General features: G+C 51.9%; 1 non-coding gene across 1 annotated transcript; it reads right to left on the minus strand.

The window, feature by feature from the left end:
- Positions 1-11,920: 11,920 nt before the first annotated feature.
- On the minus strand, positions 11,921-11,992 carry TRNAE-UUC (transfer RNA glutamic acid (anticodon UUC)). Its single transcript has one exon. It is a non-coding gene; the product is annotated as a tRNA-Glu (tRNA).
- Between the last annotated feature and the right edge of the window lie 6,283 nt (positions 11,993-18,275).

An 18,275-nucleotide genomic window follows, 5' to 3' on the forward strand; every position in this document is an offset into this window, starting at 1 on the left:
TATCAAAGGTATTGGCAAAGAACTTAAACCCATTAATAAAAAAGGCTAAAACTGACTTTGAAAGGTTAAATAATTTGCACCTAACAACAATAGGCCGGAGCAACATAATAAAGATGCTGTTTTGCCAAAGGTGCTATATCTATTTAGGACTATCCCCTTAAAATTCAATCATAGCTGGTTCAGTGAGCTAGAGGGAGTCACGAATAGATTTATTTGGGTAAAAGGCAAAACACTTTGGGGCCTAAAATTCTTATCCTTGTCAAGAGAACGGGGCGGTCTAGCGGCACCGGACTTTAAAGCTTATTACTGGGCTACTGTTCTACAGTATATTAGAGGGCTGCTAGGCGGGAACATTAGGGATAGATGGAGGGGCGAGGGGGTCCCGGACGTATATGAACTACTAGTTAAAGACTCTAACAAGTGGCTTCTCTCATTCAATGAAAGAAGCTACTATAAGAAAGTATGGTTTAAGACCTTAGGGGCAGCAATGTCAGTCTGGTCAGGGATCAGGAAGAAAAGAAAATTAGGGAGGATGAACTATTATACCCCTCTATTCAGAAACCCATCACTACCCGTGGTATTTCATGACCAAATAATGAAGGGCTGGGATCTCTTAGGGGTCAAAACTATAGGGGATCTTATAGGCTTGGCTGGCTTAATAACTTTCGAACAAGCACAACGGCTGTATAATTTAGAGCGAAGAGACTTTTTTTAATATTTGCAAGTAAGGTCAGTCTTACTAAAAAAACAGGGGGCGATGTTAACTTCAAAAGAGACGACCTTATGGAATATCTAAGAGATGAGGCAGGGTGTTCTATATCGCAATTATACGGTGAAATTTGTAAGCATAAAGAGGATGATTGTGGGAGGCTGTATGAAAAATGGCAAACTAAGTTACATTTATCAGGGAATGAGGCTGAGAAGTTGCTTAAATTATCAAACACAGTGTTGAGGGTAGCAAATCTTCAAACTCAACAATATAAAACCATGTTCGAATTATATTATTCACCACATAGAGTAGCACGATGGGGGGGAACAAGTGGGGTAACCTGCCCGAGATGCCAATCTACTCAAGCTGACACTGTACACATGTTTGCTTCATGCCCAGCGTTAGATGTATATAAACGATCACTGGAGCAATTTTTCAAGAAGGCTTTCGGGATCTCTATCTCTTTAACAGACGAAGTCATGATCTTAGGGGTAACAAGGGAGGGTATAGAAATTCCCAACCACAAATTCTTATATTTAACAATGACACTCAGTCGGATATGCATCGCTACGATCTGGAAAGATCCAAACCCACCAACTCTGCAACAGTGGATCACGCGATTACTGCTACATACACACTTGAGAAAGCATTATATGAAAGAAAGGGAAGGGTTAGAAGGGAGGCCGGGAGAATGATCTGGGCTCCAGTTATAGAATGGAAACAGAGGCTAGAAGAGAGGTAGGGGAGGGGTAGGGCTGGGCTACTGCTAGGTTCTAATAAGTAATCCTATAGGATTTGGTATAACATCAAGGTATCATGTATCATGTATCAAGGCAGGTCCGCATGACGGTGGTTATTTTTGGAGGGATTTCTTCCTTTCCATTTCTTTTCTTTCTTTTCTTCCTGCTGATCTTCAAACTAAAAATAATGATGTATTGTTTAAACTTTGTGTATTAATTTTGCTCTGTAAAACATAATGATTGGTTATTCTTGATGACGATGAAAAAAGAAAAAGAGAAAAGAAAACGAACGCCTGCTCAGACCAGTTCTTAGCCGTTATATCCAATAGGAGGTGAATATTCTGGCTAAGTCCCCATTGGCGATAGTGCCTGAATATCGCTGGATTACCAGCGATATTCACGCATTTCGCCGCTATCGCCGGAAATTTTATCGCATTTGAGATAAACGTTGCTAATAGCACGTTATCTCTGCAATAAAATCCGGCGATGCACGGTGATAGAAAAAATGTCGCTAAGCTTATTTAGCGATAAATATCGCTAGTTGTTGATAATATGCCCCTGAATTTTGTCAGCAGGACGTTTTTAAACGACAGATTCATACGTCATGAGCGCCCCTGTCTATCTCCAGTTGGGTCATGTCATGATATGATATGTCATTGGTAACAATGGATGCTCTTGTCAATCTTGGTAGGGGTGTCGCTGGTAGTGGAAAGCCTCAATACATGGGCCTGTTCGATGGACGCACATGGTAAATGTATAGTCTCTTTGCATTGAGTGCAGCATCCTCCATGGGTTGCTAGGGGGCGCTCAGTCTTGACATCTCCAAACAGTGTCTCTCTTTGGTCATGGATAAGTCTGATCCGATCATCATGGGCCCAGGGCCATATTCAGTGAAAATACAGCTTTAGTCGCATCTTACACTTTTTCTTTTGCGGTTAGCGTAAACTCGGTCCACTGCCATTAGAGCGCTTTACGTGAGAAACAGATTCAATTTCAGTTTTTTGCCCAACAGTTTTGGTGGAATTGTCATCTCCCTTCATATGTTGAGTAGTTACCAAGAAAGTGCAGAAATAAAACAAAGAAAATATCTATTTTATATCTAGTAACACTTTATTAAAGCCTTTCTTTTCCACACTGCTTTCTTGTCTGTATGTCTCCTTGTGAGTTATCTGGTGTGAAGGGCGCTGGAGTCAGTTCCACACTGTGTGTGTTATTGTTGAGCAGCCACAGGAGAAAGGTGTCCACACAGGCACAGGAATGATAAAACACCTGCGTGCAGCGTCACATGCCAACAGCACGGCCTAAAGATAATGTATGGATGTCCACGGGCAGCAGAGACCAGGAGAATGAAAACAGGAACGGAGGGGTCATCTGAGAGAGAGAGAAATGACCTCCCTGGTCACTGCTCAAGACCTAAAATGATATAAAACAAATTAAGTAAACAATAAAATTACCTCAGTTCCCACCGAGATTTGAACTCGGATCGCTGGATTCAGAGTCCAGAGTGCAGAGTGCTAACCATTACACCATGGAACCGCCTGGCCTCACTGTTCAGCCCTTTTCAATCAGTGAAGGATCCAGGCTTCAGGTGATGGTTGTTGTGTTGGGGCCCTAGGCCCGTATTTGCATAAAGAAGGGACACAGACCCTCAGATGTATAGTGGGTTAGTGAGCCTAGAGCACGTGCGCTCAGCTCCTTTTATTATCTGTCACGTGCCTCGTGACATCAGTGGTGGGTGGATGTTTAATGTTAGGTCACATGTCTCAACAACTAGAATGTGTCCAGTAGGACACAACATTCCTCCCAAAATTTGATAAAAATTAAGGAAAGACAAAAGTCCGAACCTGTGGGAGGAAGTGCATGAATATACAATAATTACAAATTTACAATGAGTCTCTTCAGCCGCTTGCTTGATGACGACGGTGTAAATTGTTGCTGAAACGTTAGTTCTCTTGGGCTCGACGTCCTGGTTCTCGGTGGGTGTGCTCTTCTGGACTTGCGCCCTGGAGGTGTGTTGGTCAGTCCACTGAGATCTTGCTTTTGAGGGTGACGCCAAACAGGATGACAAGATGTTAGACTTGAAGGATGTTGTCTTCTACTGGTCCGTCGGTTTCTTCACTGTAGGCAGCTTGGCTTTACATTACTAAGGATGGAGTCTTTGAAGGACATTCTTCTCACTAGGACGCCCCTCTCTCGGGTATTCTCCTGCCACAAGATGTCCCGGAGGCCCTTTTCATCAGGTTTCCACTGGGCCGGGTGTTCTCCACAGCGTTGCTCCAACTCCACAGTCTGCGTGTGAATGGAGGAGACGATGAGAGTACTACCTCACAGAGTCCGTAGTTCCACCTGAAGGGTTGTTGTTGACTCCTGCCTTCACGCACAAGTTCCTCTTCTTCCTGGGACGTGCAGGTTAGACGGCGATGGATCCATCATTCTTGTCGGGACCCTCTGCCACCGGTGTCCCTGAGGCCTTTGCCCCTTGGATCTCCATGGGCTGGTGTGGATTGGTCGGTTCTCCTTGTTCAGGCGGTCTGAGCTCCCTCCGCATCCAGGTTTCCGCTCGATCCCAAAGGTGGGTGTTGCCAATGATCCGGCCTGTGCTCTCCTGTAGTCGACTGGTCGCCGGGGTCTTGTGAATAGGTGCCTGTTCTGTTCCTGGTGCCATCAGTGTTCTCCAGGACGTGTGGGTCACTGTACACGATGTTGTGGTGTGTGTCACCTCTTCCTCTTGTAAGTGTGTAGACTTATCACACCTCTCCTCACCTTTTCCAGATGTTGTTCTTGGCGTCGTGCCACATGACTTCTTTCTTCAGGTTGCTTTGCACGACACAGTGCTGTCACCTTTCTGTCTTTGTCTTCCTGACCAGGCTTCTTCAAGCAGCGTGCACTCCGCCTGTTTCCCTCTGGTCTTGTCCTGGCTATAGGACATTGTCTTCTCTCTACTCTTCCTTGACTGGACCGGTCGTTACGATCTTTTCTCTTGCCTCCTATTGCTTCCAATTCTTGTAGGTGTTGCGTCCGTCTCTCCGGGTCTTCTTCCGAACATTCACCTGATCTCTCAGGTCACTGACATCTTCTTTCTTCTGAGCAGACCTCCTGACAGGTCTCTCATCGCTGGCGACTATCTGGCTTTGTCTGCCATGCGACTTCACCTTCCTTGTGACTTGAACTGGGTAGACAGCTTCCTCTTCGTGAGTCTTCTTGCTGTCCGCGATCGTTGGGATCGCCATTTCTTCTGCTGCTCTTCTTGCGCTCTGCTGTTTCCGGATGGTTACTTCACCGCTCCATGGACCTTCTCCGGTGGGTGCACTTCTCGTGCGCGCTGCTGGTGAGGCTCTTTAGCTTCTTGGTGTGGTGGTCTTGCGTCACTCTTTCATTGCACGTCATTGTGCATGGCAGTTGCAAGTTTGTGCTTCACTTTGTACCGTCGTGGTACATCTTCAGTGTCGCTTTGTTCCTTGCATTTCTGTATCTTCTCTGGCGTCTTCGCTCTACTCCACATGCGTGCTGCACTTCTGCTTCTTCCAGTACTTTGGGTACTTGCTGCATACTTCTTCTAGTACTTGAGGTGTGGCTTCCTTACTGTCAGGCGCTGTCCTGTACCGTTCGCGTCCGGGGTACACTTGCGCTCTTCCATCGGTTGCCTTTGAATCTTGCTGCTTGCGGTAGACTTTTGACTCTCCCTTACTGTCCAAGGTAATGCTGTCTTCTTCTGCGGTTGCGGTGATCACCTGTGGCCACTAGGCGTCACCTCAGCAGTGATGATGGGTCTACGACTTCGTCCGCGTCGCTGCAGGCTTGCTTTCCCTCTTTAGGCTTTCCCTTGGCTTGTCTTGTGCTTGGTTGCTTCATTGGCTTCTTTTGGTGCAATACTCCCCAGTGTCCACTAGACGGCAGTGTATGCTGTGGGTTTCCTTCAGCAGTTGCTCTCTCCTCTTGGTAACTTTCTTCCCGTGTTGTTTGTTTTCTTCTTGGAGTCCCGGGCTTGCAGGACCTGCTGTTATCCATGGAGTGTGCAGGAGGGGGCTGGAGCCACTGCTGACCCCAGACATAAGGAGCTTGACATCAGGTAAGTCCTATTTACTTTTCCCTTCTTATTGTTGTTGTAAATAGCTCTGGCTGCTTGCAGGCTGTCCAATCCTGCCGGGACTCAGGAGGTGGGGCACATTTGCTGTTTTTCTCTTTCCCTGGCGCTAGCCGCTTGCAGGCATTTCACTCTGCCGGGGACACAGGAGATGGGGGCATCTTGCTTTTTGCCGGCAACGGTGATTTTCCACATTCTCTTCGCCCTCCCTGCCCGCCAGCCTCACAGTCTTCGCTCGGGCAGGGGGGGGGCTCATTTCTATTTGAGCTGTGTGGGGTGAGCACCCGCCGGCTCAATTACCTTGCGGCAGCATTTCCTTTCACTTTTACCGCTCCCTGCCCGCGGCAGCCTCAGTCCCTTCACGCGCGGGCAGGGGGGAGCTGGGGGCCATGTCCGGTCTTGAGGTGCTGCTTTCTCCACTTCACACCCTGCCGCCACAGCTCACCAGCATTCACACGCTGCGCGGCAGGTGGGGTCACTGCTACATTTCACGCCGCTATGGGCCGCCTTCTATCTCTCTCCTCGGCTGCCGCCGCTTCACTCTCCGATGCGGTGCAGTGGGGAAAGGGTGTCGGCGCTTTAATGTGGGTGGGCTCCGCTGTGGTAGCACAGCTCCCGGCAGCTCTCCACACGCTGCGGGCGTTTTCTTTCACCCCGCCGCCGCACTTCTCACACGCTGCGCGGCGGGGGACGCTGCAGGCAGGCCACGGGTGGGCTCCGCTGGTCTTGCCTTATTTAGAGTTTATTGTGGCTGCAATCACGCCCGGCAAGGCGCGCTGGTCATGCGGGTGGGCTCCACTTTTCACACAGTCAGACGGGGTTGCTTCTTGCTTGGCGGCCCCCCAGGCATTCTTCAGTGCCCGGGCTCACCTCCGGCCGACGGGCCTATTCTTCAGCTGCGGCCGTGGCGAGTGGGCTCCGCCCGGCCAGCACTCCTCTCCGGTGGGGGTCCCTGCTGCTGCGTCCGACTCGGGTGGGCTCCGGTCGGTCCGCTTCCTTGTCCGGGGCTCAGTTGCGGCCGGTGCAGGTGGGCTCTGCCCGGTCCGCTTTCCCTCCTGCGCTGGGGGTCTAGGTGCGGGGTGAGCACCCGGTCACCTCGCGATGGACCTCGGGGCCCGGGCCAAGGCACACGCCCCGCGGGCCACTCGGCAGGCTGGCGCCGATCCTGGGAGAGGGGAGGGGGTACGATTTCGCCCTGCTGTTCTCTCCCCCTTTCACCCACGACGAAAATGGCTGCGGCACGTGTGGGCACAGCCACCGTCCTGACTCTTTCAGAAGCGGTCGCTCCCCACGCTCCCTGGCTCCTGGTATCGTAGCGCTATTGCTATCATTCTGCTCACTGCTGATTTCAAGTTGCTTTCATTGCTTCATCGCATCGCTTGCATTATTATCTGTGGTATCATTGCGCTTTTGGTCTGCATTGCTCTCATTGCCTGTATTTGCATCTTAGGGCTAACTGGTATCGTAGCGCTTTATTGCACATTAGATCGCATTGCTTGCTTAATCCTTTGTGCCTGATTGTGCCGGTGCCTCCATCTTAGCGACATCCCACACTAATCTCGCCCTGTTTCGCTTTTGTATTCCTGCCATTTTGTTGTTGTGCCTCATAAGCCCGTCCCTCCACCCCGCTCCCGCCTTCCAGCTGCTCCTCCCTCTCACAGATAGTGAAGTATCGTCCCGTCCACATCAGCGCTTGTGACCGTCCTGACTCTTTCAGAAGCGGTCGCTCCCCACGCTCCCTGGCTCCTGGTATCGTAGCGCTATTGCTATCATTCTGCTCACTGCTGATTTCAAGTTGCTTTCATTGCTTCATCGCATCGCTTGCATTATTATCTGTGGTATCATTGCGCTTTTGGTCTGCATTGCTCTCATTGCCTGTATTTGCATCTTAGGGCTAACTGGTATCGTAGCGCTTTATTGCACATTAGATCGCATTGCTCGCTTAATCCTTTGTGCCTGATTGTGCCGGAGCCTCCATCTTAGCGACATCCCACACTAATCTCGCCCTGTTTCGCTTTTGTTTTCCTGCCATTTTGTTGTTGTGCCTCATAAGCCCGTCCCTCCACCCCGCTCCCGCCTCCCAGCTGCTCCTCCCTCGCTCCGCCCCCCTCCACTATCCACTTATGACAGATGCATCTGCGCGCAGCGTTCACGCGCAGCGGACGCGCCCTATGCGCGCTGAAGGCGCGCCAAAGGTAAGCCCGTCTACGCCCGTCCGCACCTGGACCACGCCCAGCGCCAGACCTCCTGCCCCCCGTAAGACCCACTCCACCCGCTTAACGTACGACGCCGCAACCCTCTCAGCACTTAACCCCGGCCGACTCCCAAACTGCCACCAAGCCGCCACAGGACACACCCATGGACCCTTCACCTGCCACTCCTGCAAGTTCTAAACGATTTAGGTGGGTCTGCACACCAAGTCTTAATCAAGCTTGTGTAGTATGTAAATGTAGTTTGTATTGTGTTTGCGTGCAATGCTGTAGGAGAGGGTACCTTTCTCCTGGGTATAACAGTGATAAATGAGAGTCCTGCAAGTTCGACTGCATCAGGACCCACACCAAATCCACAAGCTCCAAACAGAGCCCAGACACTAACCAACTGAAGTGCATTCTGCTCAACACCCGCTCGGTCCACAGACACGCCATTGAACTTTGGAACCTACTCGACACCACATCGCCGGACGTCGCCTTTCTTACAGAAACCTGGATGAACTCCTCATCAGCACCCAACATCGCCATAGCCATCCCGGACGGCTACAAGATCATCTGAAAGGACCGCATCAACCAAACAGGAGGAGGCATCGCCATCGTCCATAAGAACACCATCCGCATCACGACCAGTTCCGACGATAACCTCGCAGCCGCTGAACACCTTCACTTCCAGATCCACACCGACTCCAAGACCACACTCAGAGGCACCCTCATCTACAGACCACCAGGACCCCGCACACAATTCAACGAAGACATCACTGACTTCATCAGCCCACACGCCCTCCCCTCCGAGGACTACATTCTACTGGGAGACCTCAACTTCCACCTGGAAAAGAATAACGACAGCAACACCACCACCCTTCTGGACAACCTCGCCAATCTCGGACTCAAACAACTTGTTGACACCCCCACCCACTATGCCGGGCACACGCTCGACCCAATCTTCACCTCCAGCAAGCACATCTCCTTCAATCATACCACAGCTCTCCATTGGACGGACCACAGCTGCGTTCACTTCAACAACAAAAAGACTACGACCCACAACCACCCACAACCAATCCCCAGCAGAAACTGGAACAAAATCACCACCGACCAGCTCTTCACATCGCTTCACCAAAACCCTCCTGCCAAATCATCGGACCCAAACCAAGCAGCCACCAACCTCACACAATGGATCACCCACAGCGCTGACGAATTAGCACCCTTGAAAAACCATCAAATCAAGCAAGGTAGCAAAAAAGCCCCCTGGTTCAACGATGACCTTAAGAAATCCAAGAAGATCTGTCGCACCCTCTAGAAAGTCTGGAGAAAAAACCCTACCACTGACAACCTGGCCACCTTCAAGAACGCCTCCCGCAAACACCACCAGCTGATCCGATCCACCAAGAAATCAGCATTCATGGATCGACTCGACAACAACGCTCACAACAGCAAGGAACTATTCAACATCGTCAAAGAATTTACCAACCCCACCGCCGGCACCAACGACATCACTCCCTCCCAAGACCTCTGCGACTCTCTAGCCTCGTTCTTCCACAACAAAATCGCTGACATACATAACAGCTTCGGAGAACAGTCCACCCCACCCACCTCCAAACCTAAACCCCCCTCCAACAACCTTTGCGCCTGGAACCCAGTCACCACTGAAGACACCATCCGCCTGATGAACTCCATCCACTCAGGATCGCCAACCGACCCATGTCCCCACCACATTTTCAACAAAGCAGACTCCATTATCGCACCCCATCTCCGAGACGTCATCAACTGCTCCCTCAACTCCGCTTCCTTCCCGGAAAGCTGGAAACATGCCGAACTCAGCGCCCTCTTGAAGAAACCCACAGCAGACCCCACTGAACTCAAGAACTACCGCCCCATTTCGCTCCTCCCATTCCCTGCCAAAGTCATTGAGAAAGCCATCAACAGTCAGCTCGCCGCCTTCCTCGAAGCCAACAAATCCCTCGACCCTTCGCAGTCCGGCTTCCGAGCCAAACACAGCACCGAGACCGCCCTCATCGCAGCAACAGACGACATTAGAACTCTACTGGACAACGGAGAAACAGCTGCCCTCATCCTACTTGACCTCTCCGCAGCCTTCGACACAGTCTGTCACAGTACCCTTATACAACGCCTCAGCAACGTCGGAATACAAGGAAAAGCACTGGACTGGATCATCTCGTTCCTCGCCAGAAGAACCCAGAGAGTCCGCCTCCCCCCTTTTAGATCAGAGGCCTCCGAAGTCATCTGCGGCGTACCACAAGGATCATCACTCAGTCCCACCCTCTTCAACGTATACATGAGTCCCCTCGCATCCATCGTGCGCCAACACAACCTCAACATCATCTCCTACGTAGACGACACCCAGCTGATTCTCTCCCTCACCAAACACACAAACACCGCCAAAACCAACCTACACGAAGGGATGAAAGAAGTAGCCGAGTGGATGAAGAACAGCCGTTTAAAACTGAATTCGGACACAACGGAAGTCCTCATCTTAGGATCATCCCCCTCTGCATGGGACGACTCATGGTGGCCACCGGCCCTGGGAACCGCACCCATACCAACGGACCACGCACGTAACCTGGGCTTCATCCTAGCCTCCTCCCTCTCGATGACCAGACAAGTCAACGCCGTCTCATCATCATGCTTCAACATCCTACGTATGCTCAAAAAAATCTTCCGTTGGATCCCCACCGAAACAAGAAAGACGGTCACACATGCACTGGTCACAAGCCGACTGGACTACGGAAACACCCTTTACGCCGGAACCACAGCCAAACTACAGAAAAAACTCCAACTCATCCAAAACGCCTCAGCCAGACTCATCCTAGACATACCCCACCAAGCTCACATTTCCGGTCACCTGAAAGACCTCCACTGGCTCCCCATCAACAAGAGAATAACTTTCTGTTTCCTCACCCACGCACACAAAGCCCTCTATGACCTAGGACCCGAATACCTCAACACTCGCCTTTCCTTTTACACCCCCACCCGCAAACTACGATCGTCCAATCAAGCCCTCGCCACAATTCCACGCATACAAAGATCCACCATGGGGGGAAGATCCTTCTCCTACTTAGCGGCCAAGTCCTGGAATTCTCTCCCCACCCACCTCCGCCTTACACAGAACCACCTCTCCTTCAGAAAACAACTAAAAACTTGGATATTCGATAAATAAATTACCCCCCCTCCCTCAAGCGCCTTGAGACCCTCTGGGTGAGTAGTGCGCTATACAAATGTTAAACTTGAACTTGAACCACTCCTCGTCGCCATTGTTGTGTTGGGGCCCTAGGCCCGCATTTGCATAATGAAGGGACACGGACACTCGGATGTATAGTGGGTTAGTGAGCCTAGAGCACGTGTGCTCGGCTCCTTTTATTATCTGTGTCACGTGCCTCATGACATCAGTGGTGGGTGGGTGTTTATTGTTAGGTCACATGTCTCAACAACTAGAAAGCGTCCGGTAGGACACAACATTGGTCATTGATAGAGTTTTTTAGTGGTCTGCAGTGAATGTTTAACGCCCAATTAGAAAAGTCTATTTCACACTTAAATCTATTAACAGGACACTTGAATCTTTCCTAAAACAAATGACACATGTGGTGCTTTAAACTGTCCTTTTGGGACAGTGCTTTCACTTGCTCTACGAATTGGTGTAAAGAGGAAGACACAGAAGCTGCCCCCACAGAGGAGAAGAAACAAGAACTTCCTGAATCTTAATCTCCTACAAATCAACACAGTGCGAGATTAATGTCATAAAACAGACTCGAAACACAACACAGCGCGTTATTATTTTTAGGAACTGAAGCGCCTCGTCCATGCACGGGCGGAGCAGCAAATAAACCGAGCATTTTCCACGGTGAGAGCTCAGGGAACGGGTGCTTTGTAATCCACGCGCTATTGATATAATCTGTACTCTTTGTTGTGCAATAAAAATCTAACAAGGAATAACCCTTCGTGGTATTCATCTGACGTGTGTTCCTCCAGGGCATTAATATACATCAGCTGAGCAGCGAGGGCTGGGGCGGGAACAGGAGCTGAGGGGTCGGTGTAAATCTCAGAGGGCTTTGGACTGATAGTAGCCAAGAGAGGGAAGTGAGATTTATTGATATTTAGGGTCATTTAAGTTTGTAGGAAATTAGAGAAAGTTTAATATGTCCCTGTAGTAAAAAAAGTTATCTTCCCATACCGGGAGTCGAACCCGGGCCGCCTGGGTGAAAACCAGGAATCCTAACCGCTAGACCATATGGGAGGCTGGCAAAATAGATGCAGTCTGTCACACATCTGTCCTGTCCTATACTTTAAGGTATACTGCCACCCTCAGGGTCTAAACATCAATGGGGTCACAGACACCCCACTCTAACAAACCAGCACGAATGAGGGGTCATGATTTGTGCTACAACCTGCTCATGTCTCATTGTTTACAACCCTGGGACTTCTTCAGACCCAGAGCCCAGGACCAGAGGACAGCAGCAGCCCCTGCATTGCCTCTTACTGTCCCCCTCCCCCTGGAGCCAGACAATGCCACGCCCCTCTCCCCAGGACCCCCCTTCACTCCTGTGTCTCCTCACCAGGCTGCGGGCCCCACAGCCCCCTCTCCAGTTACCGTCCAGCTGCTTCCTGGATCCACACCCCCCTGTACCTGTCACAGCCACAGGCTCCCTCCAGGGGGCTCCAGGTACACCCCCTGCACCTGTCGCAGGCCCCAGGCTCCCTCCAGGGGCCTCCAGTCCCACCCCCTCTCCCCCTACTATCAGCCCCGACTCCAGTCCTGACACTCGATTGGTTCACACAGAGGAGGGGCGACCAGCTCAGGTCACCCTGGTTTCTTCCCAGGTATCTTCAGATGCACAGGGTGACCACCAGGGGGCAGCACCGCCATAGCACTCACAGCCCACAGGGCCCTGGAGCAGCAATGGGGCATTACCTCCTCGTCCTGTCTTCCTCGCCACAGTAATCACAGATGAGCCTCAGGCTCCACACAGAACTCCAAGTACAAAAACAGCGCTCTAGTCTCCCTCTCCCTCCTCCAAGATGGCCCCCAGTGGCTCCAGCCAATCCCATAAAGGGATACAGAAGCACCTACACGACCTGTTCTTTTTTTCCTGCACTTCTCCGAGTGCTGTGTTCTCCCTGCTGGTCAGGTGAGTGGGGCTGGGTTCCTGCTTTAGCAGTTCCCCCTGTCCTTTGGTATCTAGTTGGGGGAAGGTAGTGTTTGGATTCATTTGTGCACTATGTGTTCGTTTTTGCATTTCATGTGTTCTTTGTGGTTACTGTTTTGTTTCCCCCTTCTTCTGCCTCGGTGCCTCGTGTCCTGCTTAGCGGACTTTCGCGGCTTTCTGTTTACGGCTGGGTTTTGTTCATGAGTATGTATTGGGCGGGACGCCTTGTGTCCTGTTTGCCGTTTTCTTTTCCCTTTCCCGGCCGCGCGTCCTGCTGAGCGGACGTTGCACGGCCGGGTGCGAGGTCTATGGGAGCCGGAGGCTTCCTTTCGCTTTCCTTACCTTCAGCCGGTTTGAGCGTCGGCATGGTTTGCTGCCTCTTCGTGTCTCTGCTGAGATGGGGACGCATTCGGGGCTAGACTCGGCTCGGCACACTGCGGTCTGTGCCTGTTTTTTGTTATGTGTGCTGTTGGAAAGGCGATCCCAGGGGAGACAGAAGATGTCGGACTGCCCGCCCCAAGACCCACCTTTCTCTATGGAAGAGGCCGAGCGCCGAGGCCGAGCGTTTGTTGCGCCACGCCCCAGTCTCCACCCCGCTCCCGCCTTCCCAGCTGACACTCCCTCCCACTAAGGCCATCTGCCCCACGCTGCAAAATTCAAGCTGTGACCGTCCTGTGTTCCACAGACGCGGCCGCTCCTCCTCGCTGCTCCCCGACCTGCCTCCCCTCACGGCCTGGTATCGTTGCTCTCATCTGCTGATTGTGCTCATTGATATATATTTATTTAAGAACGCGCATTTCAAGACCGCTGCAATCATCTACATCGCTATTATTTAATTATTTGCATAACATTGCAGGTTGGTTTGGCTGTTATATTAATGTAACCTGATAGCGCTTACCACCTCGCCTGCTCATTTACCGCTTGTAGCACTGTGCTGTCTCTGTGTTGCCCTGACCGCATTTTTGTGTAGTTTTCCCCGCACTTTGAGTATCTCTGTGGCTGCCTGCTCCGTTCCGCGCAGCCGGCCATTTTGGTGTTAACCTTGTTGTTGTTTGTTGCGCCACGCCCCAGTCTCCACCCTGCTCCCGCCTTCCCAGCTGACACTCCCTCCCACTAAGGCCATCTGCCCCACGCTGCAAAATTCAAGCTGTGACCGTCCTGTGTTCCACAGACGCGGCCGCTCCTCCTCGCTGCTCCCCGACCTGCCTCCCCTCACGGCCTGGTATCGTTGCTCTCATCTGCTGATTGTGCTCATTGATATATATTTATTTAAGAACGCGCATTTCAAGACCGCTGCAATCATCTACATCGCTATTATTTAATTATTTGCATAACATTGCAGGTTCGTTTGGCTGTTATATTAATGTAACCTGATAGCGCTTACCACCTCGCCTGCTCATTTACCGCTTGTAGCACTGTGCTGTCTCTGTGATGCCCTGACCGCATTTTTGTGTAGTTTTCCCCGCACTTTGAGTATCTCTGTGGCTGCCTGCTCCGTTCCGCGCTGCCGGCCATTTTGGTGTTAACCTTGTTGTTGTTTGTTGCGCCACGCCCCAGTCTCCACCCCGCTCTCGCCTTCCCAGCTGACACTCCCTCGCCCCTCCCCTTCCACCATCCACATATGACAGTTGATTTTGCGCGCAGCGTTCACGCGCAGCGACCGCGCCCAATTCGCGCCGAAGGTGCGCCAAAGGTAAGCCCGTCTACGCCCGTCCGCGCCTGGACTGGCCCAGCGCCAGAGCCCCTGATCCTCGTAAAGTCCACCCCTCCCGCATTACTTACGAGGCCACCACCCTCCTAGCCCTCAACCCCGGCCGCTCCCTCAACTGCGTCCAAGCTGCTCCTGGACACACCCATGGCCCCTTTTCCTGCTACTCCTGCAAGTTCGACGTCACCAAGAACAACTCCTCATCCACTAACACCAAACTGAGATCTGACACCAACCACCTACAATGCATCCTGCTCAACACCCGCTCGGTCCACAGACACGCCATTGACCTCTGGAATCTACTCGACACCATCTCTCCGGACGTCGCCTTCCTAACAGAAACATGGATGAATGCCTCTTCTGCCCCAGACATCACCATTGCCATCCCGGAAGGCTATAAGATCATTCGCAAGGACCGTACCGGCCACACAGGAGGAGGCATTGCTATCGTCCATAAGAAATCCATCCGCATCTCAACCAGCTCAGACGTCAATCTCGCCAACTCTGAACACCTTCACTTCCAGATCCACATCGACCCCAAGACCACACTCAGAGGCACCCTCCTTTACAGGCCACCAGGATCCCGCGCACAATTTAGTGAAGACATCACGGACTTCATCACTCCACACGCGCTCCCCTCCGAGGACTACATCCTTTTGGGAGACCTCAACTTTCACCTTGAAAAGAACAACGACCGCAACACCACCACCCTTTTGGACAACCTCGCAAACCTCGGACTTAAACAACTTGTCACTACCCCCACCCACATCGCAGGCCACACACTCGACCCTATCTTCACCTCCAGCAAACATGTCTCCTTCAGCCACACCACAGCTCTCCTCTGGACTGACCACAGCTGCGTTCACTTCACCTACAACAAGCCCACATCCAACAACCACCCCCAACCCACTCTGCAAAGAAACTGGAACAAAATCACCATCGACCAGATCTCCTCATCGCTTCTTCAAAAGCCCCCCGCCCACTCCTCAAACCCAGACCAAGCAGCCACCAACCTCACCCAATGGTTATCCAACAGCGCCGACTTCCTAGCACCACTGAAAAAACGACAAATCAAACTAGGCAGCAAGAAGGCCTCCTGGTTCAACGATGACCTTAAGAAATCCAAGAAACTCTGTCGCTCCCTCGAGAAGGCCTGGAAAAAAGACCCAACCACCAGCACCAAGGACGCCTTCAAAAACGCCACCCGCATACACCACCAACTAATCCGAAATGCCAAGAAAGCAGCCTTCAAGGACCGTCTAGATAACAACGCCCACAACAGCAAGGAATTATTCAACATCGTCAAGGAATTTACCAACCCCTCAGCCAACTCCAACGACATCACCCCCTCTCAAGCCCTCTGCGACTCCCTAGCCTCATTCTTCCACAACAAAATTGCAGACATCCACAACAGCTTCGACAACCAACCCGGAGACCAACCCACTCAATCCCCTGCAGGACCCCCTCCCCCCCTGAACATCCTCAATGACTGGAAGCCAATCTCCACTGAAGACACCATCCGTCTGATGAACTCTATCCACTCAGGATCCCCCACAGACCCTTGCCCTCACCACATCTTTAACAAAGCAGACTCCATTATCGCACCGCACCTCCGAGACGTCATTAACTGCTCCCTCAACTCCGCAACCTTCCCGGAAAGCTGGAAACATGCCGAACTCAGCGCCCTCCTGAAGAAACCCACAGCTGACCCCACCGAACTCAAAAACTATCGCCCTATCTCACTCCTTCCATTCCCGGCCAAAGTCATCGAGAAAGCTGTCAACAACCAGCTCGCCGCATTCCTCGAAACCAACAAATCCCTCGACTCCTCACAGTCCGGCTTCCGAGCCAAGCACAGCACCGAAACCGCCCTCATCGCAGCAACAGACGACATTCGAACTCTATTGGACAACGGAGACACAGTCGCCCTCATCCTCCTCGACCTCTCCGCAGCCTTCGACACAGTCTGCCATAGCACCCTTCTACAGCGCCTCAAAAACATCGGAATCCAAAGAAAAGCACTGGAATGGATCACCTCGTTCCTCTCCGAAAGAACCCAGAGAGTCCGCCTTCCACCATTCAAATCAGAGGCTACTGAAGTCATCTGCGGCGTACCTCAAGGGTCCTCACTCAGTCCCACCCTCTTCAACGTTTACATGAGCCCCCTCGCGGCCATCGCACGCCAACATAACCTCAACATCATCTCCTACGCCGACGACACCCAACTGATCCTATCACTCACCAGAGACCCTAACACGGCCAAAACCAACCTACACGAAGGAATGAAAGAAGTAGCCGAATGGATGAAGCACAGCCGTCTGAAACTGAACTCAGACAAAACAGAAGTCCTTAGGTACCTCCCCCTCCGCCTGGGACGACTCTTGGTGGCCAGAGGCCCTTGGAAAAGCACCCATCCCGACGGACCACGCACGGAACCTGGGCGTCATCATGGATTCCTCACTCTCGATGAACAGACAAGTCAACGCCGTTTCTTCATCTTGCTTCAACATTCTTCGCATGCTCAAAAAAACATTTCGCTGGATCCCTACCGAAACTAGAAAAACAGTCACCCACGCTCTGGTCACGAGCCGACTGGACTACGGAAACACCCTCTACGCCGGCACCACCGCAAAACTCCAGAAAAAACTACAACGCATCCAGAACGCCTCAGCCAGGCTCATATTAGACATCCCGCGTAAAGAACACATCTCTGATCACCTGAAAAACCTCCACTGGCTCCCCGTCAATAAGAGGATCACTTTCCGGCTTCTAACCCACGCACACAAAGCACTCTACGAAATCGGACCCGAATGCCTCAACACACGACTTTCCTTCTACACCCCCTCCCGCCAGCTACGATCCTCCAACCATGCCCTTGCCACTGTACCTCGCATCAACAAAACCACCATGGGAGGTAGATCCTTCTCCTACCTAGCAGCTAAAACCTGGAACTCACTTCCCACTCACCTTCGCCTTACTCAGAACCACCTGGCATTCAGAAAGCAACTCAAAACGTGGATATTCGACAAGTAACTCCCCTCCCCTCTTCAAGCGCCTTGAGACCCTCTGGGTATGTAGCGCGCTATACAAATGATTTGACTTGACTTGACTTGAGGGAGGCCTCCTTGGCGAGGCTCCTCGCCTACAATCGTAACAGCGGAGCAATCACACTACCACAGACGGACACCACACGAAGGAATATTCTCAAGAATCTTTATATAAGAAATGAAGGCTCGTTCTCGTAAGATGATAACACAGGGATCGAGGGATCCGCAAAGTCTTGGTTTCGGGAAAAGGGGGTAGCGGGACAGTCTTGGCACCAACTGGTGCGTGGATAGTTCCAGGGGTCAGGCCGCGACAGCGTCAGCGGGGCCTTGAAGGTGGTTCAGTTCGGTCAGGCCGCGACAGCGTCAGCAGGGCCTCGAAGGTGGTTGCAGTCTAATCAGGCCGCGACAGCGTCAGCAGGGCCTCGAAGGTGGTTGCAGTCTAATCATGCCGCGACAGCATCAGCAGGGCCTCGAAGGTGGTTCAGTTCGGTCAGGCCGCAACAGCGTCAGCAGGGCCTCGAAGGTGGTTTCAGCTTGGTCAGGCCGCGACAGCGTCAGCAGGGCCTCGAAGGTGGTTTCAGCTTGGTCAGGCCGCGACAGCGTCAGCAGGGCCTCGAA

This window comes from Lissotriton helveticus, chromosome 1_2, assembly GCF_964261635.1.
Source record: "Lissotriton helveticus chromosome 1_2, aLisHel1.1, whole genome shotgun sequence".
NCBI lineage: Eukaryota > Metazoa > Chordata > Amphibia > Caudata > Salamandridae > Lissotriton > Lissotriton helveticus.